Source organism: Xyrauchen texanus, chromosome 35 (genome assembly GCF_025860055.1).
Source record: "Xyrauchen texanus isolate HMW12.3.18 chromosome 35, RBS_HiC_50CHRs, whole genome shotgun sequence".
Taxonomy (NCBI): Eukaryota; Metazoa; Chordata; class Actinopteri; order Cypriniformes; family Catostomidae; genus Xyrauchen; species Xyrauchen texanus.
In genome coordinates this window covers 13000992-13014497 of record NC_068310.1, presented here as the reverse complement: position 1 = coordinate 13014497, position 13506 = coordinate 13000992, and the positions used below count along the sequence as shown (strand labels likewise).

At 41.1% G+C, this 13506-nt stretch overlaps 1 protein-coding gene across 3 annotated transcripts in view; it reads right to left on the bottom strand.

Annotated features, from left to right (window-relative positions):
- Positions 1 to 13506, bottom strand: part of LOC127628499 (forkhead box protein P1-B-like) — a 93602-nt gene that overhangs the window by 26930 nt on the left and 53166 nt on the right. The window contains exon 1 of one of the 3 annotated variants that reach the window (XM_052105283.1): positions 312 to 413. The exons of the other annotated variants lie outside the window; for them this stretch is intronic. The gene's annotated coding sequence lies outside the window, so the exon portion shown is untranslated. Of the gene's footprint in view, positions 1 to 311; positions 414 to 13506 lie in introns of those variants that run through there. 3 annotated transcript variants of the gene reach the window in all.

Here is a 13506-nt window from a genome sequence, read left to right as displayed (position 1 = left end):
TAAATAAAAAATGAATCTTCTTTAAAAAGCAAACCATTTTTTTAATTCAATGGTCTATAACAAAAAAAGTAAAAATGTGAACATAAGACAATTACATACCAGATCATTGATTTAAAATTACAAAAGAGAGCAAAGACTATGTGATTATTTCAAAACCTTAACTTAAACCAAATGAAACAAAACAGCATGAAACACTAGTTCAAACACACCAAGATCGAAGACTTCCAATATCTGAACATGCTAAATCAAACATCATCTCAGTGTATCTGCATCAGACTGAACTAGCCAAGCTTGTCTCAATACTCACAAACCTTGATAACTCCATTGGTGGTTGAAACTACTGCACAGAAAGAAAGTTTGAAGACTAGTGAGAGTGTCAGTATCCTCCTACTGTTCTATCAACTACCCAGCCCCACCGGCCAACCCACCACCTCCACCAATAACACACTGCAGCCAGCCAGTCAAATGGTTCATTCCAATAACCCCTCCTACCTGCACTTGCCATAATGCCATGAACTATGGTTGACTTGAACTTCTGACTATCTGCACTCCTATTTCACCCTCTATTTCACATTAACCAGAGGCACACACAACAGGCATTCAATTCATGATGAATAAAAGGCAGATGTGCACTGAGTGGTATAGAATGTGTTTGTTTGCTGATAAAACTATAAAACAGTCTAATTCTTCTCAGTAAGACTGGCTTATCTGTTAACCGCCGAGACAGAAACTACTCATTTTACAATAGGCTAAACGCAATAAGTGTTCGTAACAATATAATAAAACACACCCTCACTGCCCCATCTGTTTATGATCTGTTGAATGCAGGATAAACAAATGGGTTTGTGTAATAGTGTAAACAACATGGTTCTCTGGAGGTGTCAGTGTGTGCAGTGGGGAGGGGTATTGCTCTACCTGCATGTCTGCCTCCTTTTCTGTGCTCTTAGGGGACTTCTCACCACTCTGCTGTTGTTGTTGTTGTTGTTGTTGTTGTTGTTGGTTGTTGTTAAGCAACTTGTACCGCCTGAAGATGCCAAAAAAATAATACGTTTCTGATTGGTTTCCTAGCAGCTCTGGCTCTCCCAGGACCATTCATGTGGTTTTCAACAAGCGCACAAGCAAGTGCAACACATTTCACAATCTAGATCCGTTGATAACAATAAAATGAAAGCCAGGTTTTCATTCACACAAAACTGAAAATTCTGTCATTATTTAACCACTCTTTTTTTTTGTTCCATTCAAACCCATATGACTTTATTCTGTGAAACACAAAAGGAGATGTTAGGCAGGATTTTAGCCTCAGTCACCATTTGCTTTCATCACCAATACTCAGTCACCAGTCTTTCTTGTTTCCACACAATGAAAGTGAATGTGGTAGGCAATATTAAAGAAATATGTTTAAGATATTTTTATAAAAAAAATATCCAATTACATCGTAAACATCCCAGCCGAGGGATCGGTGAATATTCTTGCTTTATTAAATTAGCTTTTAAATTACATTTATTTATTGAAACAGGAAACAACTTAAACCAAAAAGACATTTCTAAATTGAAATTGCACTTCAAAAGAAATGAAAAAAAAGCTTTTAAAATAATGTGGTCAAAAAATCTTATATAAGCACCCTTCCATTTGCCGTCACGCAAGTATTAGTCTACAACGGGTGCAAAATTACTAATGCAAATTAAGACCTAAAAGACAAATATAAATGTAAACATATTATTATTATTAGTATTATTATTATTATTATTATTATAATAATAATAATAATAATAATAATTATTATTATTATAATATTAAAATATCAAACAATTTTAGGTTCAAGGTGAACCTCTTTATGTTGTATACACATATAGGCTTTAAAGTGAACCTGCAGATGTGCTCACAATGCATGTTAAGCCTGAACCGCTCTGTAGAAATAAAGCTAAATAAACTGAGCACGTCCTGAGATGGTCTGAGGTCATTTGCAGCATTCTCATCAGAATCAGAATAAGCTTTATTGCCAAGTACGTTTTTTACGCATACAAGGAATTTGTTTTGGTGTTGTAGGTGCGTGTCTGAGATGAGAAAGCACAAGGCGTTCAAAGGACTTCATCACCACAGAGGTCAGGGCGACGGGTCTGAAGTCGTTAAGTCCTTGACTTCTTGGGAACAGGGATGATAGTTGAAGACTTGAAGCAGGCTGGCACGTGACATGTCTCCAGTGAGGTGTTGAAAATGTCTGTGAACACTGGAGACACAGCGCAGTGCTTCAAGCTGGATGGGGAGACAGCAACCGGTCCAGCAGTTTTCCGGGGGTTCTGTCTCCTGAAGAGTTTGTTGACGTCCCTCTCATGGATGGAAAGAGTCATCACTGAGGTGGATGGAGGGGGGCACCTTTAAGGTGGGCATTGGTGGGGGTGCCCAGGCACTGCTGAGGTGGGGGAGGTGGAGGTGATGCACTGTGGCTGGAGCTGTTGAGAAGTGTCATGGGGGATGGTTTCAGGACTGTCCCTTTGTCTTTCAAAGCGGCAGTAGAACTCGTTCAGGTCGTTGGCTAGGCGTCGGTCTTTGATGGCCTGGGGGGCTTTAGGCTTGTAGTTGGTGATCTGCCTAAGCCCTTTCCAGACAGATGCAGAGCTGTTGGCTGAGAGCTGGTGTTGGAGCTTCTCAGAGTACCGTCGTTTAGCCTCTTTCACCGCCTTGTTAAACTTGTACTTCGCCTCTTTAAATCGGTCTTTGTCCCTACTCCTGAAGGCCTCTTCCTTATCAAACCTTAACCTTCTGAGTTTGGCTGTAAACCAGGGTTTGTCATTGTTGTAACTCACCCTGGTGCGTGATGGAATACAGCAGTCCTCGCAGAAGCTGATATATGACGTCACAGCCTCTGTGTACTCATCTAGACTGTTTGTAGCAGTCCTGAACACATCCCAGTCACAGTGGTGTCAAAACGTGTCTGGAGATCCTCCACAGCCTCACTGGTCCACTTCCTTGATGTCCTCACTACAGGTTTGCAGAGCTTTAGTTTCTGCCTGTACGCAGGAATCAGATGGACCATGACGTGGTCAGAGTTTCCCAGTGCAGCAAGGGGGACGGCATGATAAGCATTCCTTACTGTGGTGTAACAGTGATCCAGAATGTTCTCCTCTCTGGTCGGGCATTTAATAAACTGTCTGAATTTAGGGAGTTCATGAGTGAGGTTTCCTTTGTTAAAGTCACCAAGGACAATAACTAAAGAGTCCGGGTTGGTCCGCTCCACACACAGTATCTGGTCAGCGAGCATACGCTGTGCGACCTGCACGTTGGCCTGTGGAGGGATGTAAACACCGACCGAATGAATGAAGCAAACTCACGGGGTGAATAAAAAGGCTTACAGTTTATGATGAAAGATTCCAGGTCAGGAGAACAGTGCTGCTGGATCACTGTCACATCGTTGCACCAACCGCTGTTGATGTAAAAACAGATTCCTCCACCTTTAGTTTTGCTGGAAAGTTCCGTGTCTCTTTCCGCTCTGTAAATTTGGAAGCCAAATTTAAATTTGGAAGCTCATAGAAGGCACTATTCTTGCAAACAGTTTTCAGATGACTGAAACAGAAGAGAGTGAACTCTTTGCGTGCATGTGTTCCACGAGACACACTCCTGCTCTGAACAAACAGCGAATCAGACATGCACATTGTAACATGTTCAAGTTCGGAGATGGAGAGCAATGATGCAGTCAATTAAGGCTCTTTATTTCTCTGCCTTCAACACTCTGTGTGCACTCTTCTCAGTGCTTTTCTCAGTTTAAATTAGATCAGTGTAACACAAACATGGTCAACATAAACTTCTGAGTCTTCAGCTTCACAATAACAAAACACTCAAGACATGCCAGTCACTGGTCACTCTGTTCTCAGCCCACTCCTGTATTCCCTGTACACACATGACTGTGTGGCAACACACAGCTCCAATGCAATCATTAAGTTTTCTTATTATATGACGGTGGTAGGTCTGATCACTGACAATAGTGAAACAGCCTACAAGGAGGTGCACACTCGGACATGCTGTGTCAGAAGCATATATATCAATTTCCCCCACAGAGAGCTCAAAATATTAAAATTATATTTGTTGAATTTTTGACATAAATGTAACAATGTGTAAAAAAGGCACATATCATCATAATATCGATCGCAGGCCCCTGAATTTAATCGAAATCATATCGTGGCAGACTTTGTGGTATCGGCAAACATCGGAAAGAGAATCGATACAAGATCGTATAGTGATGAAACTGACAATTTACAACCCTATTTAGTGTTCAATGGAAAATTAATATTCGTTCAGAACAACATGGTGAGTAATAATTTTTTTTTCTTAAATTTTTCATGAGTTTATTACAATGAGTGGATCAAGTCATGATTGCAGTTGCACAATTATTTTATTTAATCAAAACCGCTTTGTGGAGAGCCAACCATGGATACTTCAGCGACGCCCCGGACTAGTTGTCACGATAAAAAAAAATTTCAGTAGTCAGTACCGATACCAGTGAAAATTCAAGATTCTTGATACCCATTTCGATACCACAGCAAAAATATGCTAATATGGCAAAATGCTTTTGAACACACTCTTTAGCCTATTTAGTTACATATCAATGTAAATAAAAAAATTAAAAGAATATTTTCAATTGTTTCTCAATTAAGTATGCATTGTATTTTTAAGTATGACCCTACAAAATGTTTTACATTTTTCCCCAAATTATTAATTTTAAATTTTTTAAATAAATGTTCTAGAACTAGAAAGTTCTAGAAAATGTTATCATCCAAAGGATGTCTATTCAAATTCTTTAAAATAAATTTATATATATATATATATATATAAAAATATGAACAATTACTTTTCAAAACACCAATACATTAACAAAATTTTATTTAGTACAATAGTACTCTAGTTTGTGAAATAATTATTATCATCATCATCTACTTATTAATATTACAACAATGAATATTACATTTTACTATACAAAAATTATTTCTGTGCAGTATGTATATTTTGGTTTCAATTTCATGCGACTAACTTATTTTAAATTGTGTTTTTATTTTGACATGTTGTTTGCTAGAAGCTTTACTTTCTTCTTCTGATGGATCAACATTTCGATACATGGCCCAGTGTAATTTTTAAAGTGCAAATGCTGCGTTTTAATTATGTAACTATATAGTCTACATGTGCTTCACATTGGATTAGTGCTCTTTTTTTTCTCATACAATGTGAAAGATTCTCATTGTCAGTGGAGTTTCCAGTGTATGGGAGGTCTGCTTCACACATTCTTTTAAAGCTCGTGCAGCTTTAATGCTATAATGCAGACTAAGATTGCAGCATTTTGCGGTTTAATAATCACATTAGAACATAACACAATTTACATTTTATTAATTGTACATTTCAGTGTAAAAGGAGTAACAGAGCACATGCTCAAATAAGCGTGCAAGCATTTAAAAGCAGTTGTGTGTCAGTCAGACAGCTCGGTGGGACTGAATCAAATCGAGGCTCGGTACTACCAGCACTGCACAAACACTGGTATCATGACATCTTATTTTAGTACTGGCTTGGTACCGAAGTATCTGTACTTTTGACAACACTTCCCCAAACAACCGCCACAAATGCGGAAGTGAAGAGACCAGTGCCACATAATCACCCACACCTGACAAGGATTAACGACCCAAATCAACAGCTATACAAGAAGCATCTCACATAGAGATGGGTGAGCCAAAACTCCACATTTGTCTCTAATGTGTAGTATGTACTCTTGACAGAGAAGGACTAAAATGCTGGGTCTTTACTCACCATGGCAATCTCATCATTCCTCACCCATTCACCGCTCCGGGCAGATCTCCAGAAAAGCTCTTCACTCTCCTGGAAGCTGCACTGCACCACAATAATTCAAAGACTTCTCCCACTGCACCATTCACCTGTGTGTTGTAAATGAACTGCATGAGTTAATCCAACTGCAGACAGAAGCCACCGGGCAACACTTCAGTCGCTGAACCCAGCCCCACACTGCTGACAAAGTTAACAGACAAGGATGAATTGGAAGCCTAACTGCATACCTTTGAGGTAAATGCCACCCAGGAAGGGTGGGAGTGGAAGGACTGGGTTCGTATAATTGCACAGTACCTCACCAGTGAGGCCCAGCGGGCTTACTTTGCGCTCCCAGTTGCCATCAGCAATGTTAATCCTGCCCTACGTAAAGAAATTCTTGCCCAGGTAGGATTTTCCCCAGTGTGCAGCCAAACACTTCAGAGAATGGAGTTATGACACACAACCAATCTGTCCACCTGTCCAATCTCACTCACTTGTTGCTTCCCACAGATCCAAGCCCAGAGAAGGTGGAGAGAATAGTTATGGACAAGCTATTACACACGATTACCAGAGCACTACGGAAAGAACATCCAATCCAGCCACGTTAAGCGAGTTGGTGGAATAGGCTGAACTGGCAGACGCCATGTTCAAGAGAGAGGGCACCAACGTTTCCCCAGAGGGGTCCTGTGTTGTGACATACTAGAGGGCAACCCTAGAGGGGACCACAGAGCAGTGTACAGTGGGCCGCTGAATGAAGCTATGCCTACCGACCCGAATCCCCAGCAGAGCTAGCATGGATTGCTGGAAGATCGATCCACCGCATCAAGCCTCAAAATGCTCCTGGACGGATGGTGAGTGCAGGCAGTACTAGACTCGGGCAGCTCCATCTGTCTCATTCAACCAAACCTGATAACACAATCAAAATTGATAAAGAGGGGATACAAGTGACGTGCATCCACGGAGACACCAGGTATATCCCTTCCACCAAACTGTTGTATCTGAAGATCTAGGGTCTTGGACAATCAAACTAGGTCTGTTACCAGATCTTCCAGTACAGCTATTGCTGGGATGGGACTGGCCAGGGTTTGACCACTAGCTTGCCTCTATGGCATCACCAGCAGCACAGAAACAAAAATCCAGTGCGCTGCCGGTGATGTTGGCCATAGACAGCGAGAGGGAAGGTGAGTCACAGCCACTAAAGGTGTTGTTTGATCGGCTCAAACAGGTACAGCAAGAAGGGTCATTCGCTAAAGAACAAAAGGCAGGATGATCATTTGAAACACAATTGGGCTCAAGTGAAAGTCATCAACAGGGCCCCACAACAGGACAGAACCCCAATTTATCATAGACCAGGATCGGTTATACTGTGTGGCCAACAGGAGGGGTGAAAGAAAGCAGTTGTTGGTGGTACCCCGGTCAAAGACAGAAGATGTCATCACACTAGCACATTCACACCCTAGCACAGAACATGGCACACAGGATCATGAATCAGGAATAATTTTCATTGGCCGGGGTTGGATGGCGATGTAAAAAGGTTGTCAACGTTGCAAAACCCCCTCATTCCCCTGCCAATACTTGAGGTGCCCTTCGAATGTATTGGCATGGGGCCGTTGCCAAAGTCTGCCTGGGGACATACATACTGATGTAGGGTATCTAGGTTCAGGTTTGGGGAATGTACAATTAATTTTAATGATCGTAATCAATGATTAATCATACGGTTTGAACTAGATAACAATACATCCCAAATTGCCCCAAAAAGGGCATATATATTCCAAGAGTCTGCTTCAAATATAGATAATTAAACACAACGAATTATAATTAATTAGGAATATACATCATATGCAGACAGGCTATATTCATTTTCAGAACACCTTAAGGGAATTGACCTGTATCGCAACTAACCAGTTCGTCCAGCGAACCGCTTTGCTAAATACTCTTGATCAATTCTCCAGAAGGTTTATTCTTAGTTATGAGCTCACTCATCAAAGCACGTTAACTTACTTTGATAATATCAGCTCGTAGCTTTAGATCGCACATTGAAGAGGCTTTGTTTTATGACCAACAAACACAGACAATCAAGCGTATAATTGGGTTTAATACAAGGAACTAGGATATCACTACACTTAAAGAACAAACATTTAACATAGAACAAACATGAAACAAACAGAGTGAAAACAGTAAGGAAAAATAAAGAGATTACCGGGAGCAAACTTGTTACAACAGTTAAACCTTAAGAGCCATCCAGGAAGTTACACACTTTAACGCATTTGAATTTAGATGAAATAATACTTGCACAATGGACCTTTGTGTCGCTGAACAAGACTGCGTGTTTGTTGTGCCCTCGTTGCGTCCGTGAGCTGGAGGATTTCTGTTGGCATCTTGGGAGGGGCTGTTGTTGTTGCTGAGAGAGAGTCCTTTCACCCGGAGGGTATCGGACTGCTCCAGAAACGTAAAGTGTTGAGCTTTGTCCGAAGACAAATAAAAGACTGAGATAAACGCCAAATAAAATAAAAGACATGTTGGACGAGAGTAACACAAAAGAAAAGTAAAGAAAGAAAAAGAGAGCTTGAAGAGCTAAGAGGGAAGAGCAAAGAGGACGATTCAGTACTCGATCCTGCCTTTTAAAGTAGGGAGGTCACACCTCCTTTGGGAGGAATGCCCCAATGAGACTCCTCCGTTTTGGGCGTGAGATGGTTGCCTTTGTCCTGTCAAGGCTCGTCATTTGCATAATTTACGACCGGGTCAGGATCGTGGCTTGAAGCACTCAAAAGATGGAAAAACATAGCAACATACATTTTAATGTAACCTTATATTTATATTCAGCTAGGGCAAGTCGAAAGGTTTAATTTGATACCAAGAAACGTGTATTTGGTACACTTAAAAGTGAATATACACTCTCAGATTCTATATATCTATCCTTAGAGTTTAACCCTCTGGGGTCTGAGGGTGTTTTGGGCCCTGGAGAAGTTTTGACATGCCTTGACATTTGTGCTTTTTTCAGTTGCTTAAAAACATATTAATGGCTAAAGTCTGATAACACTGTATTCAGCACAAACTGGGCTACAATAATATGTGAGCAACATGTATGTACAGGTTTGTATTTTTGAGAAAATAATGTTTATGCATGGTTTTTGAAAAAACGAAAATTTTAAGTCACTGAAATAAGGCCATATAACACATACTAAACATACTAAACATTTGACTTTTGAGAACTGGATCTTGTAGCCTAGAGTTTTGCTACAAAATGATGTGAAAATCATCCTGATCACTCATTCATACAAAAACAATATAGTCATTTAACTTTTGTGTGACAATTTTAGAGCTGAATGGTAATATGCGAGGAGGCGTGAACGATCATGAATATTGATGAGATTCACACCTGAGGACACAAAGACCACTCCTCTGGGCCTATCAATGAGGAATGTGACAGAGAGAGAATTAATGTGAGGAGACTTAATGATCAAAATCAAGTTTTAAGTTAAAAGAAGTAATCTGACTATATATTTTCTTTACATAAAGACTTTACTTAATTTTAGACCTACACTACCATTAAAAGAAGTCTCTTCTGCTCACCAAAACTGCATTTATTTGATCCAAAATACATATGATAATATGCTGATTTTCTAATATGGGCATATTTAAAGTGCATTTTAACCTGAACAGATATTTGCAAGCACAAGCTTTGTTGATGATAACGAGTCAGCATAAACACATTAAAATATAATCTAACATTCATATTATTTTTATATCATATTACATATCATATTTATATCATACAGCATACAATGTAAATAACAACATTTACATGTAACTAAAACTTGCCTATTAGGACATGTCAATACTTTGAATGTCAAATGTCAAACTTTGAATCCTGTCTGGAAACAGTCCCACTAGTAAAATATGTACATGTTTATATAAAATAGCATGTCAGCTAATGAAAACTAAATGACTTACTCGTTTGAAATTGTATCCTCTGCTGGAACAAATCTCTCTTCAAAATACAAATGTCCACCTCTTCGTCTGAGAAAAATGTTAACTCTTCCTTAATAGCCAAGAGTTTGATCGCCTGTGTATCGTTACAAGCACGCAGAAAAGTTTAGTTGTGTTTGTTTACATCAAATCTCGCAGTCGGGGCGTGTACTTTTCCCTTGATCGCCTCAGCACATTAGCGTATGAATGGCGCTCTGCTGGTGGGTGGGATCACATTACAGATAATGAGATGGACCCGTAAAAACTGTACATCGCTTTGTTTCAAACAGATTGCATTGCAGGAGAATATTTGTTTTAAATTTGAATTGTTTTATTTAAAAGTAGACATTTTAAGCTTTCTTTAGACATATGTTTCATGTTTGTGTGAGAAGAATTCGCAGAGTTTAAGTTAATTTTAGTGACGTGTTTCTGAAATATGATCGTGAACACAGAGACTGCTGAAAGCTTACCCTTTTTATTTTATTTAAAAAAAAAACACAAGGTTTTGATGTTAATATGTGTGTACACAAAAAAAGAAGACCCTCTATAGTTTATAATCATGTATTGATTGTATTTATATGACCATAAATGACGGAGTATTTTAAGTCTATGTTACTGCTATGTGAAAAAAAAACAGCAAAACGCGCCGGCGCGTTTGCCGACCCCAGAGGGTTAACTACACAACTAAACAGTCTTAACTAGTTTGATATACAGCAGAAATACCAAAGCATACAGGGATAAAAACATATTTCCTTAAACATAAGCCCTTCTGGGCTTTAAATGGTAGAAACGTGTGTGTGTGTCTCAACTTTTCACATTCCTTTATCATCTAAGGAGGGGGGTGTGGGGCGAGTCACATGAGTGGGGGTTTTATGACCCTTCGCAAGAATTTGTGCATTGCATTCAGAATCAATGAGTCCATGATTCTCCTTCATACTCTACACTGATGATAGTAGATTATGCCACCCGATATCCCAAAGCCATTCCATTAAGAAAAGCGACTTCTAAAGATTTTGCCAAAGACCTATTTCTACTCATCACCAGGGTGGGTGTTTTAAAAGGAGATCCTCACTGACCAGGGCATGCCGTTCATGTCCAAGCTGATGGCCGAGCTGCGTACATTTCTGCAAATACACCATCTCCGTACCTCAGTGTATCATCAAAAACAGATGATACACTGACAGCCTGGTAGAGAGTTTCAATCAAACACTGAAAAGGATGATCATGAAGGCTATCGTTGAGGATGGGCGTGACTGGGACCTCATGATCCAGTCCTGTTTGGAGTAAGAGAAGTATCTCAGGCCTCCACCGGTTTCATTCCCTTTGACCTCCTGTTCAGCGGCAGCAACGAGGATGAGCTCGACGTAGCCAAAGAATGGCACTCGCCACATTGTTCCATAATTAAGCCTGTACAGGACATGCAGGAATGTATCGACCGGGTCATGCCCCTTGTCTGAGAACACCTCCAGGAGGAGCTCAGAGTTCCACCTGAAAGACCAGGTCCTTGTCTTAATTCCAACTAGCAATGCTAAATTTCTGGCATCGTGGCAGGGACCTTATACCATCATCAAGTGGATGGGACCCCCCAAGAAAATGGAACAGATTTACCATGTCAACATCCTGAAGCACTGGCTGGATCATAACGCTCGGTTGGCTGCCATTGTCAGTGATGAACCCCCAGTGTTCAAGGTATGCAAACTACTAACTCCCTCACAGGAGTTACAATGCCTTGCCCACAAATTTAAAGATGCCCAGGCAGACCCAAGTCACGTCACATGACATTCAGACCCCTGAAGGAACCATTGTCAGGCAACGGCCCTAATGTGGCCCAGAGGCTTGCCAGCAGGTCAGAGGAGGTGGTGAACAAGATGCTACAGTTGTGAGTCATCAAACGGTCAACCAGCCTGTGGTCCAGCCCTATCATTATTGTACCCAAACAAGATGGCACCTCCTGTTTTGCAACAACTTCCGGAGGCTCAATGAAGTATCTGCATTTGACGGGTACCCCATGCCCTGACAGTACGAGCTGACAGAGGTTAGGAAGGGCCTAGTTTATCTCCACTTTTGATCTTACCAAGGGTTACTAGCAGGTGCCATTGACTACAGCAGCCAAAGGTGTTTTTACCCTTTAGCACTACCAGGTTCTTCCGTTTGGCCTGCATGGCACCCCGGGCACATTTCAGCACATGATGGACATCATTCTGAGACTGCTGAATATGACTTATGGGGCCTATCTCAGAGGCATGGGAAGACCATTTTACCCATTTCTGGAAGGTGCTAGAAGATCTCCGTCTGGCAGGACTTACAGCCATCCCACGCAAGTGTCGGCTGGGACATACAGAGGCATGGCATCTGGGCTTCAAGTTTGGAAGAGGACTCATTATGCCACAGGAAGCTAAGGTGAAGGCTGTCTGAGTGTTCCCAAGACTCAAGACCAAGTCTCAGGTAAGTTCCTTTCTGGGGTTGCCAGTTTATTATCGATTTGTCATTGCCCACTTCTCCTTGGCCTTACCTCAAAGCAGGTATTAACATCTGAACTGGTCCTTCATGCCCCCATTTTTCCCTTCCCTTCTTCCTTCAGACCAATGTGTTCCAAGGAGTTTCAAGGCGAGGAACACCCAGTCATCTACATCAGTCAGAAGCTGTCCACAGCAGAGACGAGATATGCAGTCGTCGAGAGGGAAGCACTAGCCATTAAGTGGGCAGTTCTGGAGCTGAAGTAATACCTCATTGCAAAGTTTTACCCTACTCACAGATCATACCCTTTATAATGGATGGCCAGAACCAAGGAGTCCAATGCTAGGGTGATACGATGGTACCTCTCACTCCAGAACTATCACTTCTGAAGCATCGGGCTGGAACAGCCAACGGCAATGCAGATGGACTATCCCAAATATATCCACCGTTGTCAGTTCTGGTAAGAGACAAACTCACCCAGCCTCTTTCCACCGCCTAATCCAAACGAGGCAAAGGGTGACGCTGGCGGTGTGTGACTGTGACGAGCCAGCCATGGATGCGTCAGCGTTGCCCTGGACAACTGACACTAATGCAGAAGTGAAGAGACCGGCTCCACATTATCCTTGTCATGTGTTATTGATTAACAACCCAAATCAACAGCAATATAACAAGCATCTCACACAGAGATGGGTGAGCCAGAACTCCACATAGTCTCTAATGTGTTGTATATTCTCTCCAGTCACGGACTATAACAGCAGGTCCTTACTCACCGTGCCGATCTCTTCACTGCTCGCCCATTCTCTGCTTCATGCAGATCTGCAGAAAAGCTCACTCTTCACTCTCCCGGAAGCTGCACTGAACCAAACACTGAGTCAAAGACGTTCCCCATCTCACCATTCGCCTGTGTGTTGTAAATAAAATGCTTACCCTCTGGGGATAATTTTGTACTTACCTCTTATCTTGTGTATTGTTATACACTCCTCTCGCGACAGCTGCTATACCAGTCACACTTTGTGTAATGCATGAGTATTGTGGAGGATTCAACCTTTGACTCTACCAACAACCATGGTTCCTATGTGATAGGATCCCATCACACATTCCTCAGAAAAGTATCAAACCGTAATAGGCATTTAGAAGAGCATTAAGACACGTCTTTTGAAAAGAATAATCCACTGTATTCCAAAACCTTTTCCAGACAAAAAAAATATATTCATAGAAATTGCACTGACATATACCAATTTCTATAGCCCACAAAACATTTTCGAACAAAGCATTACT